The sequence below is a fragment of the Drosophila subobscura genome, chromosome A, assembly GCF_008121235.1.
Source record: "Drosophila subobscura isolate 14011-0131.10 chromosome A, UCBerk_Dsub_1.0, whole genome shotgun sequence".
NCBI lineage: Eukaryota > Metazoa > Arthropoda > Insecta > Diptera > Drosophilidae > Drosophila > Drosophila subobscura.
Window position 1 is genome coordinate 14,270,752 of NC_048530.1, and position 19,600 is coordinate 14,290,351.

General features: G+C 46.4%; 1 protein-coding gene across 3 annotated transcripts in view; it reads right to left on the reverse strand.

Annotated features, from left to right (window-relative positions):
• LOC117895872 (neuroglian) overlaps positions 1–2,920 on the reverse strand; it is a 34,362-nt gene extending 31,442 nt beyond the window's left edge. For 2 of the 3 annotated variants that reach the window (XM_034803897.1, XM_034804035.1), the window contains exon 1: positions 2,811–2,920. The gene's annotated coding sequence lies outside the window, so the exon portion shown is untranslated. The remainder of the gene's footprint in view (positions 1–2,810) is intronic. The other variant, XM_034803946.1, reaches the window with a different exon arrangement.
• Between the last annotated feature and the right edge of the window lie 16,680 nt (positions 2,921–19,600).

Consider the following 19,600-nt stretch of genomic DNA (forward strand, 5'->3'; position numbering starts at 1 on the left):
CACATCCACAAATGCCTCTTCTGCCTGTACATTTCTATCAAATCTCTTTTAATGAGCGATCGATAGAAAATTGCATTTACTCTTTACTCTTTATTTTGACCGAAAAGAGCGAAAAGAGCCAGACAGACAGAGAGAGAGAGAGAGAACTCTGAATAGTAATGAGATGTTGGATTGGGGGGAACTGGCGAACCATGACCATGAGCGGCGTGAGTGTCCCCAGTGTGATTCAGCCCTCGTTCTCCATTGTTTGCCATATTATAAATTAGGTTACATACGCGGGGAGAGGGTATGGTGGAGGGACACTGGATTGAACTTCATTTCAGGGTAGCCCGCCCGTACTTGAATTCCAAGTTCTTTTTTTTTATCGCGCTCTACTTGAGCTTGTCCTCGCTGAAAATGATCCATGGAAATGTGGGTTCGATGGGATGGGAGGTGGGGCACGAAGCACCAGCCAGTCAAAGAATCAAGCCAATTGAATTAGCGTAAAATATTTAATACTATGACATCATCAGGGTCCTCTAATATGAGATTGCACTTGGCAACCTTCGCGATAGGTATGGCCCACTGCGATTGCATATCAGCGAGACGAGATGTTGCTTGGCAAACAGTGGAACTTCCAAGACACGAACCGCAACATCCACAGAGATAGCAGCGGCGGCAGGAGATGAACATCGATCGTGATGGGACGAAAGCAGAACCCAAACATTGAAATAAAAACTGCCATCGGGTCTGGCACAGAGTGAAGCCCATCCGAATTGGAATGCCAATCTGTGGCTGTAGCCCCCAGCAGAGTTTCAGCTTCAATCCTAATGCTCAGAGGAGGGCGCATAATCATCGCTTATGTGATCCTCACCGTACTTTACAAATATTTTGAGCGCGTCTAATGCAAGCTTGAGCTCTTCTATCTGTCTCACCTTCTGAGTGTGTGTGTGTGTGTGTGAGTGGAGTGTTCACTCTCGCTCTCTCTCTCTCTCTGTCTTGGCAGAGGGCTTTTATGACTAAGCTTTGCAGAAGCTGCAGAATATTTCTCAAGATCCATTTGGCTGCGCCTCTCTTTCTGACTCTCTCTCTCTCTCTGTCTGTATCATCCTCTGACCACACAACTCTCCCACACCACACCTCCCAGTGGGGCAAGCGGCAAGGGCATTCATTAAGCCAGCCATCCAACTGGCAACTGGTAGGGTAATTTTTTAGGTCGGATTGGGGCGGAGGAATTTGGCTGTCAACTGCGATGCTGACGTCGACGTCGCCGTTGACGTCTCTGCTGGGGCGTAGCGGGTGCGCAGTATTAACAATGATGACGTCTGCCAGCGATGACCGCATGGGCGGCGTTGCCACAGAAGCACGCACAAAAGAATTCGAGAGAGAAATCGCTTTGGATAATTTTAGTTTAACTTATTTTGCCGATTTATTCTCATATAAAATTAATACATGGAGAAGTATCTCAAAAGATAGAGAGCGACAGACAGAAAGAGAGAGAGAGAGAGAGAGAGAGAGATAGATACATGCATGTATCTCTGCCGTCTGCGTGGTGATGATCATGACTATGATGATGATGGCAGCAACATTGATGTCAGCATCTGCCCCACCTTAGTGGACGCTCACACAGCTCACACACTCTCGCACACACACACACCAATACCAATGCACAACTTTAATTCGCGCTCATTGTCTGCCTTTTTGTATTCTCCGCCGCCTCTCCGCTTCTACCATACAACATCTCTTTCTAGCTAGCAAAACCTGTTTTGTGTGTGTTTGAGCTCAATCGCAAGTCTCACTCAACTTGCTTGATTTTGTTGTTGTATTCATTCAAATTGTACGTAAGCCAATCTGGCATTTATGGAAAACTTACCTTTGGAAAAACGTTAAGAAAAGTTGATTTTCTCTAGGGTCGTGCAGCAACAACAACAACAACTGTAACTGTAACTATATTGTGCTCAAAACTCCGACTTCAACTCCAACTTTGACTCAACCACCGCAGCAGACCAGGTAAGCAGCGGCAAGAGAGAAAGAGCGAGAGAGAGCCAGAGGAGCGAACGAAGCGAGAACCAAGCGCCGAAACGAACTCAAAACTCGATTACGAAGTTTTGGCTTCGTGGTACGGTACGGTACGGTACATAATGCAATACATACAAAACAACAAATTGTAACAAAAAGTGATGAAAAACAGCAGAGTAATTTTCAACAAGCTGCTGCTACTGCTGCTGCTGCTGCCTCTGAGCGCGACTCTCTCGAGTTGAGCTCTTTTTTTCGTACAGCCGAACTTTAATTAATTTCGTTTTTGTTTCAAAAGTTGTTTTTGCTGTTGCTGTTGCTTTTCCTTTCGCTGCTTTCATTGGCGTCCTATGTATGCTGCCTCTTCTCCTTTCTTGTTGTCATCATGTGTTTCGCGTTAAATCGGCATAACTATTTTCGTTTTTTAAATTTGTATTTGTTTAAATGCAACTATTTTGGGCGCGGCACAAGGTGAAAAATTGAGAAGAAAAAAAAGCATCTTTTGTTTGGTTTTGCAATTTGGCAGCCAATTGTTGGATTGGATTGGATTGGAATCTCTGTATGTCTCTTTTTCGACCGCCCATTCTAAACAATTCGCACACACATTCATATGTATTGATAGACACACACAGAGGGAGAACGGAAGAGCACAAATAGCCACAGGAAAAAAAAGGAAGGAAAATTTTAAAAAGCCAAGTAAATAGGAAACTTTTCTATGCCAACATCAAAACTGAACACGGCGAGGGCGGCGACAGCCAGTCGGACTCTCTCGCTCGGTACCCGGCACTCTGGTTTTCTGCTGCTTCGACTCTTACACACACACACGTACGGCAAAGACACAACCGGGCGCAACGAAAAAAAATTAATGTTTAAAAAATGGAATGTATTTACACTAGAGCACAGTGTGACCACGGCTGTATCGATAACATGCACCGACAGACCCTCAAAAATATACCAAAACTAGCTTCTAACTTTAAAAATATACCGTAATATACCGCAATCTTAAAACATATTCCTCGATTTTGATGTTCTATTTAATATTACCAGCTTGCAAAGGCTTTTTACACTGAAACAATAGTTTTATCCGTTTGAAGAATCAATTTGACGTATTTTAAATACTAATTTTGATTGGATTGTGTACCTTAAACCTTACATTTTACAAATTTGTATTTGACTTTTTTATTAAAATCACCCCTTATGGAGGCAAGGGAGCTTTGCTTCAGTATGTAAATGTATGTAACATGTAGAGACACATGTATGTTAACTGATAACATAAACATTTTTGAAAAATAGCGCGCGCAACTAAAGAGATAAGAAATTCTATTATTTTTCTGAAAGGGAGAGGGAGTGGGAACCCGTACTTTCCAACCCCCTCCGATTACCCATTCCCATTACCCATATGCCATATCCAGTTATGCAATGATTATAAATTATTAAGTATTATTATGTATTGAAACATTATTTTAGCAAATTTGTAAATTTTATCTTTCCTTCCTCTCCGGTACTGATATTTAATTTATATTTATTACTCTTCTTATTCCATAATAAGCAGTTCATTCTTAATTGAAATAATTAAATAAATAAATTATATACAATACTATGTAAATATATATTTTCCATATTCCAATATTAATATATTTTCCTTTTTTGCTATTTAGTTTTATTAGTTGTCTCATTAGTTGTTCAAATTCCCTTCGCAAAGGAAAAGAGCTTTCAAAATTCCCTTAACTAGCAAAAGAGCTTCATGGTGATAAGTTTGTACTAAAAATGAAGGTGTCGACCACAGGTAAATACGTCACAAAAATTCCAGTGGCGCTAGGTAATCGCCACGGCGTTTCATCCCCCGTGAAGGAAATTCTTCAAGGAAATTCTCTGCTGTGTCTAAACGGTCAGGGAAATCCTCTCCTGTGTCTAAACGGTCAGGGAAATTCTCTTCTGCTAGAAGCTCTCGCATGCACTATTTGGGATCTTTGCAACAGGTGCGAAAAAGGTGGGACCTTCGAAAGGCTTTCTCCTTTTTTACGTGCTTGCCAGACCTTGCCGTCACATGCCAAAGAGTTGGCCAAGGCGTCACCTAGTGCTGAAGAGCAAAACCAAAAATTATGTGTCCCTAGATGCTGGAACCAACCACCGTTAGATGTCGCTGGTGAAAGGCATTCACTGATCTGGCAGCACTCTGGTCGATTTAATGTAAAAAGAAATGCAATGTAAAACCCTACAATTGTACAAGCTAACTACATGGCAAACTACACTTTGTCTACCTATTTATGCTCACACCGAAAGCCCAGTATTTTTTGTAAGTATTGCATAAACGGCTTCGGCATGCAGCCGCTAGATGTCGCACTTTTTTTTGGTGAGCAGCGAAACTGTAACCACTATTCGTGTGGGCGTTCCACTTTTAACAGAATAGAATCCACAGCTGCCATTGGTGCAAGCCCCCAAGCCGGAGATATGTTCCAGCTCCAAAGCGCTTTGACCACGCCCACACAACCCCTCCGCAACCCAACAAGCAACTGACGCTGGCTGCGCTGCTCTGTTCCGGCGCTGTGTTTCCCCATTTTGGCTACCGCTGATGTTAGCGCTTTCTCTTTCGCTCTTTTGCTGCTGTTATGGTTGATAAGGGATGGGGTGGGGGTGGGTACCGCTATGCTGCAGGAGCATGTCCGTCCGAGGCGTCGGTCGGTGTCCTGTTTGTTTGTGCTCCGTTTGTCGTATAAGTGATGAGTCAATTAACCCAACATTCCTGGAGGCCACATATTGCTTTAATTAAACAGACAAACAGGAATTGTTGCAACAGCAACAGCAGCAGCAGCAGCAGCAGCAGCAGCAGCAGCACTACTTTTCGCCACCATTTTGATGCCACACTGCCCTGCCGCAACTCTTCTTCCTGCTGCTGCTGCTGCTGCTGCTGTTGCTTCTATTTTGTGACTTTTGTGGGGATTTTCTACCATTTAAATGGCAAATAAATATTTGCATTTATTTCCAACACACACACACACACACACACATGCAACCTTGAAAGCAGCACTGGGGGTGGGGCTGTGGGCGCTTCTCTTAATTAAACTTTAATTACTTGTAATTAATCAGCCTGATTGATGTGTGTGTCCTTTCCTTTCCTCTCCTTTCCTCTCCTCTCCTTTCGTTTCGCTGCTTTTTTTCGCAACACATTTTCATATTCATTTTCCACTTTTAGCAGCAAATAATACAACAAATAAATGTCTGCTGCCGTACTGCCGTATTGTTTCTATGGCTACAATATAATTATAGCGCATAAATGTAAAATGTACGCACTTGTACATATACATATTTATATGCATAATTAATGTACATGCATACAGTGGGCTCTGGATGTACTGCACATTGTATTGTTGTGCCTTTTCAGTGGGTATTAGGGGGTTTTTTCCTGACGTTGTTGAAGGAAAAATGAAATGCGGTTTAATTTTTTATTCGCAATTTCAAGTTTCATCAATAAATAAGTGTTCCTGCTGAAACTCTTAAAAGTTACTTATGCTGTACAAATATTTGTAGGCCATGCAGAGATTGTGGCTCTTCAAAGGCATGTCCGAGTTCCGCTGAGAAATATTTTTAAGGGCTTAAATGTAACACTTTTTATTGGCAAAAGAAATTCCGTAAACGTTAATCCATGTTGTAGATTCCAAAATGCAAACCAATGCATCGAGTGCTCAGTTTTAGATACACAAAAACCGAAATTCGAATAGATTCAATCCCATTCTGAGTGTAATTCTTCAATTATAAATAAACATTGAGCTCATGTCCACAGCTTTCTACTAAGAAGCCCCGTAAGTAACACAATTAAAACTAAATCAGAACTCAATTGTCAACATTCAATGAGAAATTTGCATGCCAGAATTGTGCAGGAAATGCACAAGACCCCAAAAATGTATCCCCATAGAAACTCTTTTAAAGGTCCTGCTTCCCAGCCATATTTTTGTATTATTTGTGGGCTCTATTTACATAACTTCTTAATGAAGCATCCAAAAATGTCGACTGACAAATTAGGGACACTGATAATCCCCACAGTGCAAGGGAAAGCAGAGAGAGAGGGAGAGAGGGAGAGTTCTGTGGCTGCTGCCCGATAATGAAGATGATTGCACTGCTGATGGGCGATGGCGATGATGATTGGACGGACAATGGGCGAATGTGAACCGCAACATGTGCGCACCGGGGGGGCACAGTTGGAGGGGGGGTTTGTGTCTGTGTGCATGCAAATTTGCTTTGGCGAAATGCAATTGAAAGGAAAGCGAAACAAAAGCGAGAAACAGAAACAGAAACAGAAGCCCAAGCCCAAGCCCAAGCCAGTGAGTGAATCCTGCTGTCTCTATCTCTATCTTTGTCCGTGTCGCTGCTCCGTCTCTTTCCCTTGCCACCAGTCCTGGTCCTGGTGCTGGTCCTCTGGTCTGCTCTGGTCTGTAAAGGTTCTCTGTGTGACAATGGACAATGAGTGGCGGGAACAATGGGCCAGGCCGGGCCTGGGCCACAACTGAAAACAAATTTTGCATGCAAAATGCAACAAACAAAAATATAATTTTGAATTCTAAAAGAGAAGATGCAGCGAGGAGCCAGGGGAATGGGAATGGAAATGGAAATAGAAAATAGAAAATACTCGCATGAGTTTTCCGCTCAATAAAGGATTTCCACTTGAATGTTTTGTCGGTAGAAACAATACCGGAAAAATGAAAAGAAAATCAGCCAAACAGAAGCTGCAAAACGAAATTTTTATTTCTCATTTTCCGAAACCCCCCCACCCCCCACCAGTCCGCTCAGCAGCTATAAGTCCCTCCTCAGTGGCAGGTGACTGTGCGACTGGGGGGTGGCTGGCTGGGGGGTTGGGGGTTGGGGGGTGGCAGGAGCTTGCACAAGATTCCACTTGCTGCACAAAAACGGAGCGCAAGTACAGTGCGCTTCATGGCTGTAGAGCGCTTATGTGGTAAGTGGCCCTGTAATCACAAGAAACAAACAAACTTTCAAGGACGGACGGACGGACGGACAGACGGACGGACGGACGGGACGAGTCGTGTTGCCACAACATTTCTTGTGGCACTGTTTGTGTGCCTTGGCAGATGCCAGATGACTGTTAATCAATGGAAGACGGAGGACGGAAGACTCTGCCAGGGCAGACCCTTACGCATTCGATGCAGCAATGGGCGATGTTCAGTATTCATTTCGATAGCTTGCTGAGCACGATAACCAGCTCCAGTTTATAGCCAATCGAATGCTGAGTTACTGCTGCGTTTGCGTAGATTAAAATAAAAGTAGAATTAATTAATTAGCTGAAATTGATGGCCCGAGGTGCACCCCAATGCTAATTGCTCGATAAATTAGCGAAGTTGTATTCAACTTTGCAGACAATTCCGTTGAGAAGTAAAGGAACTCAGCTGCGATTATCGATCACTTTCCGATGACCCTTTAGCCCCCTCCTGCTGTAGCTATTCAACTCCACACAATTGCAGTCGCGAAACGCACTGTAGTGTGTGCGAAACATAAATGTGTGTGTACGCATGGGGCGATGCCCACACTTGATCGACTTCTGACTTAACGCAGCTCTGGCGTTCAGAATGCAATTTACCGAAGAACCTCGCAAATCTCCTCGCAAAAAATACAAAGGAAAAATACAAATAAAGAAGCGAAGCAACGAACGAAAAGAAGTTCGGTTATGAGAGGGGCAGGGCAGGGCAGGGCAGGGCAATCGTCAAATAAATATTGTACGATGGGTGTATGAGTGAGTGCCGCGCTCATCCTTCGTCTCGTCCTTTGCCTTGTGTGCTCTTTGTATGCATCGCCGAATGTAAATAGAAGAAGGAAAACAAAAAGAGACTGAGACGAGACTCCGTCAAAGTCGAGGTGCAAGTCCTTTGAAGATATTTGATACAAATTGAAAGCGATGATCTGGAAACGTCGAGTCCCTCGTCTGAGACGGAGACCCATCTATCGCATCTCTTTCGGCACTCGGCTCTGTCGATGATTGTTTCATTTGTCTGCGCGAAAGTGAGGGAATCTAATTTGCCAGATCGATTGCGGTAGTTGATCTTTAGAGCGCTCTTTGTACTTATGCATGCAGATGTGGCAGCGGAGCTCTAAAGAGGAGCGGGCTGCACTCATTTGTCGAGAGGAGAGCTGATCGAGGCACGATTGGTTGATCGATGAGTGTTTGGACATATTCCTGCACTGAAATGAAAGGATTTGCGAGGAGTGCTCAACTGGAGCAAGAAAACCCACGAGAGTGCCGCAGCAAGGTTTTTCTTTTTTGGTTATTTTAGAAAGATTTCTAGAAGACAGAAGACAGCACTTCGTTGGCTCAGATCGTCAGCCATTGAATGCAATTGGTATTTATGGGACTAAGACACATCATTGCCATCTGCGAGAGCTCTCTGCGAGTGCTCCCCAGCCCCCTCCATTGCGCTTCCTCCTCCATCACCGAATTTCAACTCTCATTTTTTATAACTTCCGCTTGGGACGACAAAAAATTGCATTAGGAAATCACTTTGGGCACGCATGTGTGTGTCCTCCTGGGTGCCGTGCCGAGGAGTCAGTCAGTCCTCTCCCTGTCTCTGTCCCTCTCCCTGTCCCTCCCGTCCCTGGGTCCTCACACAAATATGTATACTTTTGATTCGTTCTCGATTTTGTTTTGTTTTTTGCACGTCGCGCGCCGCCCGCGACGAATCGAGTCTTGCTTTCCTCCCCGTTGTCCGTCGTCCCCTTGCTGCAGTGCTGCTCTACGATTTGCTACCCTGGACGCGGCGGGGGCATATGCGACACGTGCGCAACCAGCTGCAGGGTATAGCGTGTAAAAGTGTTGAAAGCGAATAAATATACTTAACATTCGACTGGAATACAAATTAATATTTCGCGTAATTGCATTTATTATTATTATTTAGGTTTGAATGTGTTGTGCGGGGAGTGTCCAAATTGTTGACTACTGGGCAATGCCACAGTCGTGACTGTCGCTCTGAGGGTGCGCTGCGGTGCCTACTTGTTCCACCTTGACTTTGCTGCCCCTGGGGTCCCCTCTTCGCTCTCCCCATTCCACGTTCGCTGCTGCTACTTTTTTTATGGGCAAAACTATAATTGCCGAGGAGGACGACGACGACGACGACGACGACAGTCAGTCTGGGCAGAGCGGCCATCATTTGGGATTAGTTTGCTGTCCGCCGCCTCATGTGTGTGTTTGTGTGTGTGTGTGTTTGACCTTTTGCATCTGCCAGAGGTCGTAGCAGGAAGGCAGCAGCAGCAGCAGCAGGAGGAGAGTGAGTGACGGAGTGAGGGAGAGGGGAGCCAGGAAGCCGTGCTCGTTATGGAGTCACGCTTATTGCCGTTGCCGTTGCTGTTGCTTCTCTCTCGCTCTCGCTCTCGCTCTCGCTCTCGCTCTCTTTCTTATTTCTCTTTATGTCTCTGGCGTGTCCGTCTCCGTCTCTGTCTCCATATGTGCTCGTGTATGTATGAATTGAGATCCCTAAATGCTGACAAAGGCCACTAATTCAATGGCAATAAAACGGATATTAAACACACATCGAAAACTCCCTACCGGCTACCGACATTGCATGTCCATCGAGCGGCAGGGAGGGAGAGCGGAGGCTGAGTGGTCAACTGTGGTCGTGGTCGCGGGGTATTTCTTCTCTCTCTCTCTTGCCCTTTCTCTTTTTCTAGCCGCTTGCGTCGTTTGCATTAATGAATTAAAAATTGGAAGAATTCCTTTGGATCATTTGGGGGGAACGATGATCAATGGAATGGAGTGGCCAGGGGGTAAGGGGGGGGGGGCATGGCAGGGGTGCCCAACGGCTGCTGCCTTTCATTTGTTTTTTCTTTTCTTTATTTTTTGTATGCAAGAAGAGAAAAATGTGTGAGGAAATCGTTTGGGAAATGGTACCCCACAATGAGCGGAGGCTGCCCAGTCGGAGGTGAGGATGGATAAGGATACATCCAAATATGGATCAGAATATAGTCGATAAAACTCACGCATGCAAATCGCACTTCGCAGCGGATTCCTGTGCTATCCGCCAAGCTGCTCTCATCAAAGCGGATTTCCCAATTGATTTTGCTCGCCAAATGACTGCCTCAGCAGGGTGTTGGCCGGGTCGATCATTAGCACATTTGAACATCTTTTCTGTACGACTCTCCGCTGTCCCCGCGAGAGCTGATCACTAATTCACTTTTCCAATTTTCCACTTTTCCCAAAAGGTGGAACCGCAGTTGGGCGATGCAGATGGAAGGGGAGGAGGTGCAGTGGATCGAAGCGGGGATCGAAGGGGGCGATCAATTCATTATGGACTGTAATTTATGGCCCGCTGTCAACTGTGGACAATTGCGCGGCTGCAACTGGTCTTCAATCGGTCCTCAAACGATGCTCTGCCCCGCTCCCCGCTCCCCACTCTGCTGCTGCTGCTGCGGTGTCAAAGGTCACTCACATCGTCTCGAGCCGGCCCCGAATCAGGTGCGTGCACCATAACCACGGCCCGGACAATGGCCATCTCTCTGCGACAACTGTCCCACACGGCAACGTCCCTCCCTCTCTCCGGGCCTCATAAATTAGCCATTACGAACCAATTATCGAGGCAGGCAGCCAGACAATGGGCCCAAAGGGCAACGGTGCCCGGCAGCGACCTGCTGCAAGAGGGAAACAGGAAGTTCTCGCCTTGGACCGCCTTGCTCTTTGTTCCTCTGGGAATCCGGGATGCACAGAGAGTCCCGATTCCGAGTCCGAGTCCGAGTCCCAGTTCGAGACCCAGTCCAAATCCGGTAGCAGACTTTCATTATTCTCGACATTTTCCAGCTACTGTGCGGTCGCAGCTTGGGGAAATGTTTCGACTCTTTGCGCAAGAAAAACACAACACTCGATGAACACTCCCGGCAGGACGATGACAATGAGGCTGATAGTAATAATGAAGCCGCTGAGAACCTGCGGAAGTTGACCGGATATTGGAGAGTCCTTGCTGACGGAATGGGAGCGAAGTGCAGGGCAAAAGCTGAAATGGGGGAGCGGACTGAAATTGGAAAAGATCTTAGGGAATATCTGTGGGAACTGAGCACGGGCGAATGTGCTGCGAAGGACCTCAAGGTCTTTAAGGTTTACAGGCTGAAGCACGACTGATTTTGGTTGCAGAAAATCCTGAAATTCCATGGAAATGCCAGTGCCAACTTTTACACAAATATTTCCTTTATTTGTTAAGTCTTCGCATGGAAATTTCCCACCAATGGAAGTCTCTGCTGGTGCATGGCTTTTCGATAAGTATTTCATTTAATTAATGGCTTTCCCAGCGAGTGCCAGACTTTTCCCATGGCAAGTAACAGAAACTCAAAGCCAAAGACTGGCCCACCGCCTGTGACCCTGAGCGGTCTCTCCGCTGCCTAACATTGAGCAAATCATTGAACATGGACCTCTGACACTGCTTGGGGGGAAATCAATCAAAACAGAAGGAGAACAGATGCAGCAGCCGACCCCGACCCCGACCCCGACCACGAGCCAAGTGCGACGACGACTGCTGACTGGTGGCCAATGTTCTGGCCAGGTTAAGGGCGACCACCCTGGGCTCGGCTAGAGTGTGGGGCGCAGAGAGGCATGTGCCTGTGCACAGAAGTAGACGCTGAGAAACTGCAACCGGTCGCTGGTACCGTGCTGTCTGCACAGTCGCCACATCTCGCAGTGGAGCTCGCTCCCTCTCCCTCTCGCTCTCTCTCTGTCGCTCTCTCTCGCTCTCTCTCTCTCTGTGGATGCCATGCTGCGCCGCTTATTAATGACACACAATTTTTGTATCATTTACGGGTCACAATAATGCTGCCCCACTCTTGCTTCTGCCCCCAACCATTTGGTTTTCAGTTTTTCTGAATTTTTTGTTGGTTCTGTGCTGCACAGAAGCGCATTCTTAAGCTGCACACAGAAAGGCAGGCAGTGGCAGTGGCAGTGGCAAGCAGCTTCCATAATTTATTATGCGAGAAATCTTATTCACGTGACTTATTTGCCTTTGAATGCCCGAATGCAGAACAAGGCGATCAGCTCGAGAGCCACACAGGTACACGGAGAGTCGGTGTGCAGCCCCAAAAAAGGAGAGAAACAGCATCCAGAGTTCAGCGTCCACAGTCCACAGTCCCGAGCCAGAGCCACAGCCACAGCCAGAAGCCGAATCGAAATCAAGAATAAAATGTTGACCAGTGGATGAGTCATAGGACAGCTAGATAATGGCGGTTGCTTTGCCTTGATGTGGGTCCCAGTGCCAGCTCCAGCTCCAGCTCCAATTCCGATTCGAATGCCAGATCAAAGACGGACACACCTAGCAAACCCAACTGAAGGCAGGGCCCTCGGGCTCCAAATGGAAACCAAAATGTAATAAAATAATCACAGAAATAATTGAAGAAAAGTTGAGCTAATTATAGACGGGATTTATATGGGGCTATAATACACGTACAGCAAATGGGTACAAATATCCTGATGTATCACTCAACAAAGTCCTTGCTCCATGGCATCAGTCTGCGCCCTGAAAGGGTATCCAATGCTTCGTACTCTTTGTACAATCCTCTACGCTGCGCTGCTCTGCGCTGCGCTGCTCTGCGCTGCTCTTCTCATTTCATTTTCTTTTATTTTCGTTTTTTTACTTGCTTTGCTTTTTTGCTTTAATTTATTTTCCTTTGGGTGCTGCGTGCGATTTTTATGCTCATTTTTGTCGAAGACATTTAATGATCGCATATATAATTTGAGGGAATGCGAATGCGAATGCGAATGCGAATGCATGTCCCGTGGCCGTGTCTCTGGGACTCCCTTTATTGAATGCGAATGTGTGGCTCTGTGCCTCTGTGGCTCTGTGGCTCTGGGGATGTGTGATGGCCACTGGCCACTGGCCACTGCCTCTACCTGTCTTGTGTCCGCCGCAGTGCAGTTGCTCATAATTTTATGGGCGCTGCTGCTTCGACAAATACACTCGCTAAATTTATGCACATTCCAGCTGAAGCCCCGCTCTGCTCCAGCAACAACAAAGACAATTTGCATACCAACGAATTGGCAGCACGCAGAAATGGGAAGAGAGTCGCAGCGTGGAATGCCCATTACTAGAGGCTACGGCAAAAAGTCGTTTGGGCAAAAGTGCTGGGAAAAGTCAGCCGACTATGGAGTTAGCTGGATTTCAAGAGCTCTGGCGAAAGTTCCAAAAGCGAGTAAATAAAATCAGAAATGCTTGTGGGCAGGCTCCACTTTTGGTCACAATGATCATGCCCCCAGAGCGAGGGTAGCCCAAAACTCCGGACAGGCCATCTGCGGGCAAAGGTGCCAGGAGGGTTGGACATGGTAGCAAGGGGGGGGGGATCCTTTCGCGCACTAAAAAGGAGCCGCCCGCTCAGTTGGAGCTCTTAACAAATTTGTTCAGGGCAACACGCCCAAAAATCAACAACAGCGACCACAATTGGTGTCTGGGGGCTCTGCCCGTCTTTCGGTTATGATATCTGAAAGATGCAAACAACAACAGCAACAATAACAACAGCAACAACAGCAACGAAGTCCACTGGCACACAGGTCGCGTCGTCCCTCCCCCGTTCTAATTACGAGAGCGAACGTCTCGGCTCGTGTGCCGGAGCTTCGGTTTGTTTCTTTTTTGTTGTTGTCTTCGGAGATTTTTGAGTTTTGTTTGTGGAGTATTTTTTGTAGTTTTGGGTTCGATCTGTTTCGTTACGCTTCTGGTTTTTGGTTTTCTTTTCACTTCTGCGCTGCGCTGTGCTGCGGTGACAACAGAGGCAAGGGGCAACCAGAAGAACCCAAGACGACTGCAACATCTGAAAGGCCGAAAACAACAATGACAACGCCTTGACTAAGCTGGGTCAATCAGCCAATGGATGCGATGGGGGCACAGGGACAGGGACAGCGAGCAGGGAGCAGGGTTACGGGTTGCATGCGTTGGTCAGTAGGTGCGGCACACAGCCCTGCCCCATGCCCCATGCCCCATGCCCCAGGTCTGTACATTTCGGTAGCTGCAACATAACTTCTCTCTAAGTGGCAAGATTACCGCCCCGATGTGGGTGTGGCTGAGCAAGGGTACAAGTGCAACACAGAAGATGGAAAGTGCTGCCGCTTTTCCACGATAATTGTCGCACTTCAATTATAATTATCAGCAAGAGAGCGGCTCCCACTCGAACTGCAAGTTCTCAATTAAACGCAAATTAGAAATTATTCTTTGCATGCAATTAATCGGTTTAGTTCTTCCGCAGTCCCCTTGTGGTGCACGCTCTGAGTAAATAATCTGCAAGTTTGCCACACATAAATCCGATTCATTAACAAATTGCAGTGCCAATGAGCCAGAGACAACAAAACTCGTGCTGAGAAGTTCGTGTCGGTTGCCACGTGTAATCGCCTGACGTCAGCAGGTTGCAACATTGATGTAGCTTCTGCGAATGAGCCCAAAAATAGGCCACACATCCAAATGGCTTAAAATGTTGCACCGCAAATGCCAGGAAAATGTTTATTATTCGTTTTTGCAGATAGCCTGAGGAGTTAGTCAAATGAAACTGAACAGAAATGGAAAGCTGTTCCCTGAGGAGTGTCCCCATGGACACCTTTCGGTGGCTACGAACTCCTTTTGGATTTAATTTCTCATTATATAGGACACGGCCTGTCCCTCTGCTTATATTCCTGCGGGCTGGCTAATTGCATGGCTAATGCGCCGAAAGTCAGGCCAATCAACCGACTGATCTTTGACCTCTGTACAGCCCCCGCCGCCACGCCCCAGATCCAATCTCGATCTCGAATTACCCAAGGCAGGGCGTTGTCTCTGGCGTTGTTTAGGCTAATTGGGCGAGGAGCAGCTAAGGGAGACGAAATTCGATCTGAAGGCGAACGAATTTCCCTTTAAGCATTCCTCAGAGTAGAGGCAGAGAGGGAGAGAGTGGAGGATCAGCGACAACAATTCATCTCAATATGCCAAAGTCGCTTTCAACGATTGCATTGTTTGGACATCATAGAGAAAAGGGTCGGCCGCATTTGCCGCCTGGGAGAAGAGAAGAGAACAGAAGAGACCAGACTGAAGGCCAGACTGTGAGACGCCTGGGCACCCAATTTCAGGAAGAAGTTGAAGCTGCAGCTTAAAATCAGAACAAGGCAGAGACAGAGAGAGAGGGAGATGAAACATGAAAGATGAAAATAAAGAAAAAGAACAAAAAAGGAAAGGGAAGGATTATCCCGGCAATGATCAACATGGCAAAAGAATGAAGACATCTCCTCTCTCCGCGCCCAAGCAGTAGGCCAATTCACACACTGATTGAATGGCAGAAGTAGAAGGCCAAGACTGGTAGCCAAGAGGGTGGTGTGAGAAAGGCGGAGGGCTCAGGAGTTGCAGCAACTTGTAGCAGGAAAATTGAAAGGTTAAACAAGCGATAACAAAGGGGCAAGCAAACCAATGGGATGGCATGCCATGGGATGGTGCATGTGCGGAGGAGTCGTCCGAATCCGAATCCGAATTCGAGGATGCTGATGAGGATCGAAGACTGACTGACAGACAGACAGAGAGACAGGTAATGTCGGCCCCTGATGAAAGAAAGTAAAAATCAATTCCCAGTCGAGCAAAACAATTACTTTCTCATATATCGCTCGCCCCTGCGCTGAGAGAAAGAAATGTGTGCCGCATTGAGATGGAAATCTCCAATGCACTAGTAGAAAATTCGCTCTGTCCTTTGCTTACTTTCTCTCAGTGTAGCTCTATGTGTAGGCTGCTGGAAAACAAATTTAAAATTCGGTTTGGAAGATGGACAGGGGCAGCGGCAGCGGCAGCCGCAGTGGTTGCAATCTGCACACACACACCAATGCTCATGCGAGTGCGGAGTAGAGTGTCAATCAAAAAAGGTTGCACAACAACCAATGCCACAAAATGTGGAGGAGACAGCGTTGTTGTTGCTGTTGCTGCTGTAAGTCTGGTGGAAACCGTTCGGTTCTTGGCCACTGCATTCCTGGAACGCAACAAATAATATTCTTTTCTCTGATAGATACGAACCCCATCTTTGGGAAGTCGAACCTGGGACACACAGACAGAGAGACAACATTTTGATTTGATTTAACCTGGCCGGGCCCAATGTGGAGGCCCGGAGCCTTAGCCCTGCGTCTCTCCCTCTCTCTCTCTGTTCACTCTCCATTGTCTGGCTCTGTTGGTGTTTTGTCAGCATTGGGCCATAAGCCCAGCGAAAGACGGTGGAAAATGTTGACTGACAATGCTCATTATGCCCTTGCAACGGGCACTTTGACTTTGACCAGGTGCATGCAGCGCCTCAGAGATGTAAGCATCCAGCCATCCAGTGTTTAGGCAGCCGTTGGCATCTACTGCCAGAGAGCAAGTCAAGACTGCCATATAGATTCGAAGTCTCTACTTATGGTAGCGTATCTTAAGCTGTGGCCCACAATTTTGGGAGTTTGTTTGCTTGTGGCTGAGGTTAAGGTGGAAACCCAAATCCAAATCCAAATGTCGCACTCGAAAACTTTTCGTGTTTGGAACGCAGTCAAGCGAAAATGTTCAATTGATTATTTCTCATGTATTTCCTGCTTGGTTTTATGTTTCTTTTTCTTCTGTGAATGGGCCAGCTGCTATTTTTCTATCGCCAGTGCTGCCCACCGCATGGCCGCGTGGTGCTGCCAATTTGTTTCAGGAAAGAACTTCCAACCTCTTCTATGCAACGTTTAAGCATTCCGTCTTTAAAGCCACAACTTGTTAGTACAATTTCGCTTGCTTTCTACTCGATTTTGTGGCACAGCACACATTTCACAGGACACACCGCAATGTGACGCAAAACAGCAATTAAAGTCCGTTACGAGTTGCACATTTAAAAAAACCAGAGGGCAAGGGGTACTTGCTTCACACTCTTTCGTAACGTAACTCCCTGCCACAGCCCTTGATAACATCCTTGATAAATACACGAAAATTGCGCATACGCCGCGTGTGCCGTTCTCATTTCTATTCTCTTTCCCGCTCTGTCTCTCTATCTGTCTCCATCTATGCATATCTGTGCCGCTCAATACGTTCAACTGTAAATAACAGGGGGAAAATCTCAATTCGAAATTCCAATTTCCAACAATAACACAAAATCCGCATCCACATATCTACATACGGGAGTATCTTTTTTGTTGCGCGAGTATCTTTGTATCTTTGTATCTGTTCGGCCGTTGTGTTTGGCCGTGGCATTGTGTAGGCATTTCCGGTGTGCGGCTCTAAAGGAAATTTTTATGACGTCAACACACAGACACACAAAAAGCGATCCGCTCCACCAAAATAAGAAAAAAACCTCCAAAAATCTTTAAAAAAAACATGAAAAAATAGTAATAATAATAAAAAAAAAAAAAAAAAACGTTGAGGTTGAGGTTGAAAATTGTAAGTTTTCTTTTCTTCTCTTTTGGTTGCATGGAAACCAATAAAAAGGGAAATATGAAATCGAATAAAAGTCCGTAACAATGTTGTTGCCCTGCCCTCTGCTGTGGGTATTCCAAGTCCGTACAGATGTTTGCCATCCAAGAAGGGCTTGGAGTAGCTTGGACTAAAGCAGATAAATCTGACCAGTTTTCCACATCAATTCGCATGGAAAAACCCACTGAAAACAATCGCTCAAAGCTTTGTACGTCACGGCCACGATTGCTTTCTTCCGCGAGCATCTTCTGGGATCCTTAAGTCATTAAGCGATGGATCTGTCAGGGCTATCTACAGCTGTGGGACCCCAAAGTTAGCCTTTTGTTGGCTACTTTTTTTTGGCAACGGGCCTACAAATTGGCTGTCTTGTCTTGGCCATATTGTGTGTATTCGTTGTATCCCATATATGCATAATTAATTTTGTTTTATTTTGTGTTCTTCCACCAAAGCGCCCCACCCGTCTGTCCCTCGCTCTGCCCATGCGTTTTTCTATGCAAACAGCAAGCAGAAAAAATTAATAATAATACAAAAGAAGCTGGGAAACGATCCGATCCCTGTCTCTGTATCTGTCGCTGTTTTCTGTTTCTGTTTCTGTTTCTCTTTTTCCCTACAAAACGGTTCCCTCTTCTCTCACCTTTTCCGCTCCACCGATGCTCCACTGCTGCTCCACTGCTGCTGCTTTGGCTTCTGCTTCTCTGCGTGTTCTTCTTTTTGCTTTGGTTTTTTGTTTAATAATGAGACGACATTTCGAACGCATAAAATCGTCATAATAATTTTTGATATATGAAGCAGCACAGGGCGATACAGGCGCGCTAATATCAAACGAATTCTTTTCAAGATAAAGCAGCAGCCAGCAGCAGCAACCCAGCAACCCAACAAGCAAGGCAGCTCAAGCCGCAGTTGAAGATACCCTTTCGGAGATACATACCTCTTCAGCCAGTTGTCTGCCAAATTAAGAATTACTCAAGAAGCAAATGGATTCAGAGTCGGCTCCTATCGATGCCCTTGTTCCCTGCCATATCTCCGCTTTGCCAAGATGTACTTCAAATAGTAGTACCTTCCTTTGCAAGGGTATCAAAATAAATAAAAACCGAAGCGAAACCGAAGAGTCAAAGAGTCGTTCGGCAACGGCTCTGCCTCCATTTTCCCCCCCCTTGGAAACTTGATTTTGTTGTTGTGGAGCTGTGTGGAGCGACAGTAGCGCTGCAGAGGGGGTGGGAGAGGGCGAGATTGTTGGCTGGGGTGTGCAGCCATTAAGTACTGGTTAAACAAGACAGCAGATGGGAGCATATACATATGAAGGGAGAGATGCAGTTTCGGAGTAAAAGCATGACAACTGATTATGGTACCAAAACGAAAGAATTCTCTCTCTCACCTCATATTTTGTATAGATTTTACATATTTGTACATATATTTCAGTTGCTGACCCGTTTAGACGGTGCTTTAGAGGAGGGGCTGCCGCATGATGCTGACGCTGAGGCTGACCAATTCTTATAAGAAAAGCCCCCCAAAAAGACGCAAGAGGCGAAAGACATAAATAAATAAGAGAGCCACAGCGAACAGCGAAGAAGAGTCTGAAAAATCGACAACAACAGCAGCAGCAGCAGCAGCAGCAGCAGCAGCAGCAGAAGCAAAAGCAGCAGCAGTAGCGGTAGGTAGCCGAAGCTCAAGGTACATTTCGAAGCGCAGTAGCAGGTAAGGCAACGCACGAAAAGCTGGAGAGAGCGATGGGCGAGGAGAGAGTAAGATGCACAGTTGCGCTCTCTGGCACAGCGAGCGCGCAATCTATTTATGGAATGCAATGTTTGGCCCTTGACTTGGTGGGCTGTCCGGGCCTCACCTGGTGGTTAATATACCTTGCAGATGCTGCAGCGCAGAGTGTGTGTGAGAGAGCGAGAGAGAGAGTGAGGGCAGAGAGAAAGAAAAAGAAGCAGCATTAATCGTAACAATGTTATTAGTCGTACAACAGGGGATTAGGCTACCGATTCGTGCATCCCCGAAGAGGATGGGGACCACGATGACTCCCGCCCCACCACTCGCCACCCCCCTCTCCAAGAGCATAGCACTCTTTTGTTACCGCTTCGCTTTTTGTTGCTGCTGTTGCTGCTGTTGTTGCTGTTGCTGCTGTTGCTGCTGTTGGGTTTGTGGGGAGGAATGGTGTTGGATGGTTATGGTGGGGGGCCAAGGCGATGCGATTCTGCTGCTGCTGCTGCTTCTGCTTCTGGCTT